The 7,910-nt window shown below is 54.7% G+C and overlaps 1 protein-coding gene across 3 annotated transcripts in view; it reads left to right on the top strand.

The window, feature by feature from the left end:
* The first annotated feature begins 5,851 nt into the window (after positions 1-5,851).
* The window catches only part of CAB39 (calcium binding protein 39), a 64,709-nt gene continuing 62,650 nt past the window's right edge, over positions 5,852-7,910 (top strand). For 2 of the 3 annotated variants that reach the window (XM_075530377.1, XM_075530378.1), the window contains exon 1: positions 5,852-6,219. The gene's annotated coding sequence lies outside the window, so the exon portion shown is untranslated. Of the gene's footprint in view, positions 6,220-6,868; positions 6,997-7,910 lie in introns of those variants that run through there. The other variant, XM_075530379.1, reaches the window with a different exon arrangement.

Below are 7,910 nucleotides of genomic sequence, written 5' to 3'. Positions count from 1 at the left end.
TCAGCTGCTGCAAAGATGGACAGTCCCTGAAACCTTAGGGCAGTGCCACTTTGTCCTGCAGGTGTATGATGAGTCGACCTGATGGCAGTGGGTTGGGTTTGTAGATTTGGACCCTCCAACTGCATCCCAGTGACTCCATCACTTTTACAGGGTTTCTCTCCTCCCACTGCTCTGCCCCACACTGCCACCCCCGACCCCGTTCCTCACCAGCTTTAGATTCAACCACCAACCAGCACCGCCATCAAGTCTAACCGTTCATCATTATTATCATGTCCTTGCAGAGCTCCTTACCTCCCCCCCGCCCTCTCTCCTGCCAAGAAATTAAACAGTTGACTCCAACTCCCCACCTTCCTGTGCCCAAACCTCCTTCACAGGTTCTAGCTCTTCAATTTTCTGACCCCCGACACCATCCAGACAGAGCTGGGGACCTTGTTTCCTGACTCACTGGGCAACTAGGTGCCCTGATGAGGGGACTTCTTCATGTTCCCCTCATGGACTTCCAATGTCCACCTGCTCCCAGATACTGTACCTGTGCTCGGCCTACCACCTGTTACTGGGTGGGAACACCTGGGTGACAGCTAAAGCCAGTCCCTCCGTGTGAAGACTGTAACCTTCTCTTTGTTTTTACTCAAGGACATCTCTCCAGAAAACGCCTCCCCTGGCCCCCAAGAACCTGAGTCATCAACTTTCCCCTCCCCACTGAATCCTTTGTTGATATCATAATAAACCGATACATGGAGAGAAGACTGACATTGTTAAGAGTTTCATTTTGCTCATGGAGACTGCAGTCAAGCGATCAAAGGACGCATTGCATTGGGTCAGTCTGCCGCACAAGACCTCTTTAAAGTGTTGGAATGCAAGGATGTTCCTGTGAGGCCCAAAGCCCCCACCCCCCACCCCACCCCAGCCATGGTCTTTTCCATCACTTCATGTGCATATGAAAGGTAGGCATTGAAAAAGGAAAACTGAGGAGGAATTGACGCAGCATTTGAATTACAGTGCTGGCGAAGAATGTTGAAAGTGCCCCGGACTGCTAAAAGAATAAGCAAGTCTGTCTTGAAGAAGAATAGCCAGAAAGTTCCTTGGTGAGACTTTCTCAGACTTGGGACAAGTTATCAGGAGAGACCAGTCCCTGGAGAAGGACATCATGCGGGTGAAGTGGAGGGCCAGGGAAAGAGAGGACAGTCCTCAATGCGCTGAACTGACACAGGAGCTGCAGCAATGTGTTCAAACGCTCTCCGTCGTGAGGATGGCGCAGGACTGGGCGCAGGTCATGACAGTGGGGAGTGAGGAAGTCTCAAGGAACCAGTGTGGCATTCTGTTGGGCACAGGGTTGCTATGAGTCATAACCCACTTGATGGCACCTAACAACTGACTCCTTTCCCCTAGGGCAATGGTTCTCGACCTTCCTCATGCTGCGACCCTTTAATGAAGTGTCTCATGTGGTGGTGACTCCCCCCTCCCCCATCATAAAATCATTTCCGATGCTACTTCATCACTGTCATTTTGCTACTGTTATGAATCGTGATGTAAATATCTGATATGCAGGACGTATTTGGCAACCCCTGTGAAAGGGTTGTTCAACCCCTAAGGGGGTTGAAACCCACAGGTTGAGAACCGTTGCCCTAGCATGTAAGTTTGCTGTACTACTAGCTCCTGTCCTAAAGATAAAGGAAAAGCAACTCGTGTTTGATTTCACATTCCTCCTCCTGCCATCACCCCCCAGTCGCTGCTCCCCTTTAGAGATAAACTTGGGAGAATAGTTACCCTACACAGTTGATCTCTCTTTCAAGAGCTCCAGTTTTTTAAAAAATAGTTTACTGGGGGCTCCTACAGCTCTTATAACAGCTCATACATCAATTGTATCAAGCATATTTGTACATATGTTGTCATCATTATTTTCTAAACATTTACTTTCTATTAGAGTTCTTGGTATCAGCTCTTTTCTTCTCCCCTCCTAAGACCCCTTGATAAATTATAAATTATTTTACTTTTCATATCTTTACAACCACCGCTGTCTCCCTTCCCCCACTGTTTTTGTTGTTCATTCCCCCTGGGAGGGGTGGCTGTTTATGTGTCCATCATTGCGATCAGTTCCCCCTTCCTTCCCTTCTCTCTCCATCTTCCTCCTACCCTCCTGGTGTCCCTGCTCCCATTTCTGTTCCTGAGGGATTTATCTGACCTGGATTCCATGTGTCATGAGCTCTTATCTCCACCTGTGTACATGTTCTGGTCTAGCCCGAAGTGAAAGGCAGCGCTGGGGTCATGATAGTGGGGGGTGAGGAAGGAAGCCCAAGGAACCAGAAGAATATTGTGTGTGTCATTGGTGCTATACTGCGCCCTGGTTGACTCAGCCCTTCCTCGTGACCTTTCTGTGAGGGGGTGTCCCATTGTCTACAGATGGGTTTTGGGTCTCTGCGCCAACCCATCTCATTCTCAACAATAGGGTTTTGTTTGTTTGTTGTCTTCTGATACCTGTTACCTGATCCCTTTGACACCTCATGATCACACAGGCTGGTGTGCTTCTTTCATGTGGGCTTCTCAGCTAGATGGCCGCTTGTTTATCTTCAGGCCTTTAAAACCCCAGACGCTATATCTTTTGCTAGCCAGGCACCATCAGCTTTCTTCACCACATTTGCTTGTGCATCCAGTCTGTCTTCAGCAATTGTGTCAGGAGGGTGAGCATCACAGAATGCCAAGTTGTTAGAACAAAGTGTTCTTGCATTGAGACAGGGCTTGAGCAGAGATCCAAAGTCTGTCCACTTCCTCAAATGTATTGCCACATAAATATATGTACATATGCCAATACCTCTATTTTTATGAATTAATGTATTTACATATATACACTCCTATGATTTTACCTCTATCCATAGTTTTACTTCCTAGATCTTTCCTGTTTCCTTTTACCTTCCTCCTGCCCCACCATCATGCTCACCCTTCTTATGCCCTGTAGTAATTCCTCTCAGCTAGATTGCTGTTACCCCAACACCCCCAAGATCTCTACGTCCTCCTCAATGTTGATTTTCATTCCCTAGTTGTTCCCCTGTTATTTTGTTGTTTGCTCACTGCTCCCTTCTTCCCCCGCCCCCCTCCCAAGTCCCTCCAGAACGATCAGTCCCATTGCTTTCTTTAGAGAGATCATTCTTGGCCCCACTCAGTCAAAAGTCCATCCCAATCAGGCTTGCCTGCCCAGATCTCAAACAAACAGCTTTTACCAAGGCTCCTAGGTACCTTGCCAATGCCCAATTACCAACAGTGCTAACCTTAGCGTGGAGAACCCCCCCCAAAGGCATCCTGATCTTCCAGCATGCCACGCTCCCCTGCTCATCTTCTGTCACCTGGTTTCTCCTCCTTAGGATCTTATTTTGGCTCCGGGATGACTCAATCTTGAGGGCTGCAGGCTCAATCATTGGCCTTGCCCTTCCTTAACACTCATTCCATAAATAATCTCATTGAGTTTTTTCCTGCCGTAGAGACCCTCCCAAGATTATATTTCTGGCCTGGGCCTCTCCCCCTGAGCCCCAGATTTCTGTATCCCACTTGCTACTTAACTTGGGTGTTTAAGAAGCCATTCAAAGTCAACATGCTTCAGAATGAATTCCTGAGTTCATCCCTTGACACCTGTTCCCGCTATGGCTTCTCCATTTCACCAAGTTGTATTCTTCCAGTTGCTTGAGAAGGTAACCTTAGACATCAGCAAGATTCTGTCAGTTATACCTTCTAAATTTATCTGGTACTGGACTCCTGCTTGCCCACCAGGACTGAGCCCTGGCATCACTTGAACCTTCTAATTGGTCTCTTACCCTCCAACACTACAGCCTTCATGCCAGTCAATGCTATCCTTTAAAAACATGCCACCACATCCGGTGTCTGCCCCCAGGGGTCCTCCAAAATAACTCCCCATCTCATTCAGAGCAAAACCCCAAAGTCCCAATATAGTACCCCAGAGACAAATTGTCTGTATGCTCCCCCCACCCACACACACACTGTCTCCTCCTCTCCTGCCCTCTCACCTCACAACTGGCTCTCACACCCCCCCCCCACACACACTGTCTCCTCCTCTCCTGCCCTCTTTCCTCACACCTGGCTCTCACCTTGCTGACCTCCACCTTCCCCTCAAGCTCACCGAGCAAATTCTCATGCTGAACCTGCTGCCCTTTCTCCAGGTCAGTCCTCCCAATGGGCGCACCCCAGACAACACCCCTTCCCTCTCTCTTCCATCACGATGCATGGAGAGGAAACTAGAGCTGTCCATGATTTCCTTCTGCTGGGATCAATAATCCACGTCCATGGAAGAAGCAGCCAAACAACGAAGTAATAGCCAAACAACGAAGTAATAGCCACTTCACATTGGGCAAAGCAGCTCCTTTAAAGCTTCACAAAGCAATGATGGCCCTTGGAGGGGCCTTGCATCCGACGGCCTGGCCATGGTCCTTTGAACCGATTCACGCGCTCCAGAAAGCTGGATGCAGATGGCGGGAACACCGACAGGGGTTGCCAAGGGAACAAGTGTGCCTGCTTTGAAGGGACCAGGCTGTTCCTTCCGAGCGAAAATGGTGAGACTTTGACACACTTCCTTCGGACCCATCATGAGGAAAGATCAAAGACCATCGATCCTAGAAGAGCGTTGGGAAAGGAAGGAAACCTTGGATAGATGGATGCACACGATTGTCCCAACCGTGGCCTCAAAGACAGAGAGGAACTGGGCAAGGACCCTACTGTTGAAGCCTGCGGACCACAGGGGTCAGAGGGACGCCAAGGCCATAGTGCGCTCCCCCAAAGTACTCCGCATTGTCTCGTGTCATCGGAACCTTCAAACAGTCTGGGGGTCGATTCCATTTCCCCACAGATCTTTGCAGGCCCCCACTTTGAGTGGTCGATGGGTTTGGCTCCGGGCTGGAGACTGCTGCACCACCTAGAACAGGCTCCAGCAAAGTCGTCAAGGTGACGGTGGATGCCTTCCAATCGGTTCCCATTAATCGCGACCCTCATCCCAAACAACGCCAGGTCCTGCTGCAGCATCCGCCCAATGGACGTAACATTTAAGCTCCTGGTTGCAGCCACTGTGTCTGTCCATATGTCTCGTGAGGATCTTCTCGTCTTCACTGGTACCCGAGGAGACCAGTGAGAGCCTTGGCGGTGTCCTAGTTACACGTAGGGCTGGGATCCCCATGACGGGCAGTTCGAAGCCACCAGCTGCTCTGCAGAGCAAGACTAGACTGTCTATTTCTGTAAGCAGTGACAAACTCAGAAACCCACTCTGAGTTGGCATCCACTCGATGGCAGTGCATTTGGGTTTTTTTGTTTGTTTGTTTTATTTTAGGTTCTATTTGTTCGATTACAAATTCGAAACAAAACCAAGAAACAAATGCCAGCATGGCTGGCATTCTTAATTTGTCAGTGCATTATCTTTGCCATGCATTGTCTCCGCACTCCTCAGGAGTCTGTGGAGGTACTACTAGACTTTACATATGTGTGAGGGAAGGGAAGCAGGGGACATGAACTAGCTACTACACATCTCCTTGCAAATATGAGGGCTCATGAAAAGCCAGCTCCTGAAACAGAAATGTGGCTTTGTTAAAAGTTGAAGAACTGAGCCCTGAAAGTGGGGTGAGATTCTTCAGGGCAGAACTCTTAGACTGACACGAAGGTGCTGAACACTGCATAGCACCCATTCAAGGGCAGCTTCTGCTTTCCTCTGGGTCACCTCCCAGGGTCACCTGGACACGCCAGTCCGGGTCCCATGCGCCTAGTCCTCCGCTCCGCCGGGGGGCGCTGGAGGGCGAAGGGGGCATTGCGGCGGCGCCCGACGCCGCGCCCTCGGCGGCTGCGCAGTGCGCACGTCAAAGCCGGGCTCGGGCCGGAGCAGGGAGCGGCGGGGCCTGAGAGAGACAGAGCCTTAGCAGCCGGCCGAGGCGGAGGCGAAGGCGAAAGGGAAGGCGGCACCGGTCCGCGGCGGCAGCAGCAGCAGCAGCCGCAGTCCGAGGAGCGAGCGCAGCAGCGCGGCGGCCGCCGCAGGAGCCCCGGGACCGCCGTCCGTCCGCCTGCGCCTCCACTCCCGCCGCCGGGAGCAGCAGCAGGCGGAAGACAACGGAGGGGCCGAGCGCCCGAGCCGCGGCGCGGGGACCCAGCGCGCAGCCCGAGGCGGCGGCGGCGGCCGAGGACGGGGACGGCGACGACGCTGAGGCGGAGAGGGAGCCGCCGGGCCCGCCCATCCCCGTGAGTGACCCCCGGCCCGGTCCGGTCCGGCCCTGCCCGCGGCGCGGACGCTCGCCGGCTTCCGCCTGCCCAGTGCGGGCCCGTCGCGGGCTCGGCCCGGGGCTGCCTCCATTTTCTCGGGGCTCCGCGGCCCACAGGCGCGGGAGCGGCGGCGCCAGCCGGCCCCCGGCCTCCCCGGGCCCGGCGCCCTCCTGCAGCTTGCGCCTGGCCTTGGCCGGCGCGGCCGCCCCCGGGGCAGGGCTGGCGCTTGGGGACGTCCCCGGCCCGAGCCGGGCGGGCAGGGACCAACTGTCACTCCCACCGCACCCGGGGCCCGGGAAACTTCCTGTTCCCGGGAGGCCGACGGCGGCTTTGTAGTCCTCCCTGCAGGAGGACGCCCAACCGACGGCTGGCCGGAGCCGACCCCAGCGCCGGGCGAGCAGCAGCCCGAGCGCCGACGGCGCGCCTGCCGGCGCCGCAGGGGCTCCGGGTGGACGGGGCCCCGCTGTCCCCTCCCCCGAGGAGCTGACGCGCGGGTGCCGGCGATAAGACGGGCGCACACAGAGCCACGCAGCCGCCGGGAAGGAGGCGCCGAGCCCCGGGAAAGCTCTGGGAAGGCACCCAGGAAGAGCGGCCCGGGCGGCCACTTCCGCCCGCAGAAATCTGCAAGGCTTCCTGAGCGAGGCGGCGCGGGGCCGGGGCGGGAGCCGGAGAGCCGGAGGCCCGGAGGGAGTTAGGAGAGGACGAGGGCAGTCGACGGGGCCCAGTGCGTAGGGGCGGCGGAGCTGGAGGACAAAGGTGAAGAGCCCTGCTCTAAAAATAGTCGCCAATTCAGTTTGTCGCCCGGGGGTGGGGGTGGAGGGGGCAGTGCTGGGAGGGATTTGGAGGCCCGATCCTTGCACGCGGTAAAGGAGCAGTGGCATTCTAAGGGAAACTTAGAGCTCGTTTCTCGGTGACTCACGAGCCCGGAAATGTAGGATTGGGGGTGTTAAGAGGCGCTCCTGCGACCCAAAGGCGCGAGGGAGGCCCAGGCGGGAGTTGACGCGCGCGCGCGCTGAGTGTGAACGCTGGATACGGTCGATTTTTGACAGTTTTCCCGGATATCCAAGGAACTCCTAGCCGGGACTCTGCAAAGTCCCTGTCGCCAAAGGCGTCAGGCCCCTGACACGGTAATGGGAAGAGGTGTGTGAAATTCGGTTCTTCGGCTCCCGAAGCCGTTTCCGCGGTGCGTTCGCCCACACGCTCCTCGCACCGGCCGAGGGAGAGCGAGCGAGCCTGCCCTTTGGAATCTCTGCTCGGAGTGCAGATTGCGTCTTGGAGGTGGCGATTGTGAAAAACCTGCCGGGCGGCCCGGGCCTTTGGGAGTCAGGTGCTCCTCTGTCTGCTGGGCCAGCCATTCGGAGCTAGGACTTTTAGTTGTAGACGTAGGTGCGATTCACTCGTTTTGAATTTTATTGGAGCACCACAGTGGAAGCTGTTGGCTGTATTTTGTACAGCGCTTTTCAAATTACTCAGCAAATAATTTAGCTGCTCGACTTGCCGTCCAGAGTGGATGATCTGTGGAGCCATTTTAGGACCGAATGCTTTGTAATTACTTAGTTGCTGTTTGATTATCCGACCCACAGGGGCAGTTCTGCTCTGTCCTGTAGGGTCACCAGGAGTCGGAATCGATTGGAGGGCAGTGAGTTTGTTTTTATCTGACCCGGGGATAC

The sequence above is a fragment of the Tenrec ecaudatus genome, chromosome 13 (assembly GCF_050624435.1).
Source record: "Tenrec ecaudatus isolate mTenEca1 chromosome 13, mTenEca1.hap1, whole genome shotgun sequence".
Classification (NCBI taxonomy): domain Eukaryota; kingdom Metazoa; phylum Chordata; class Mammalia; order Afrosoricida; family Tenrecidae; genus Tenrec; species Tenrec ecaudatus.
Note: the sequence above shows the minus strand (reverse complement) of the source record. Positions and strands in the feature narration are given on the sequence as shown.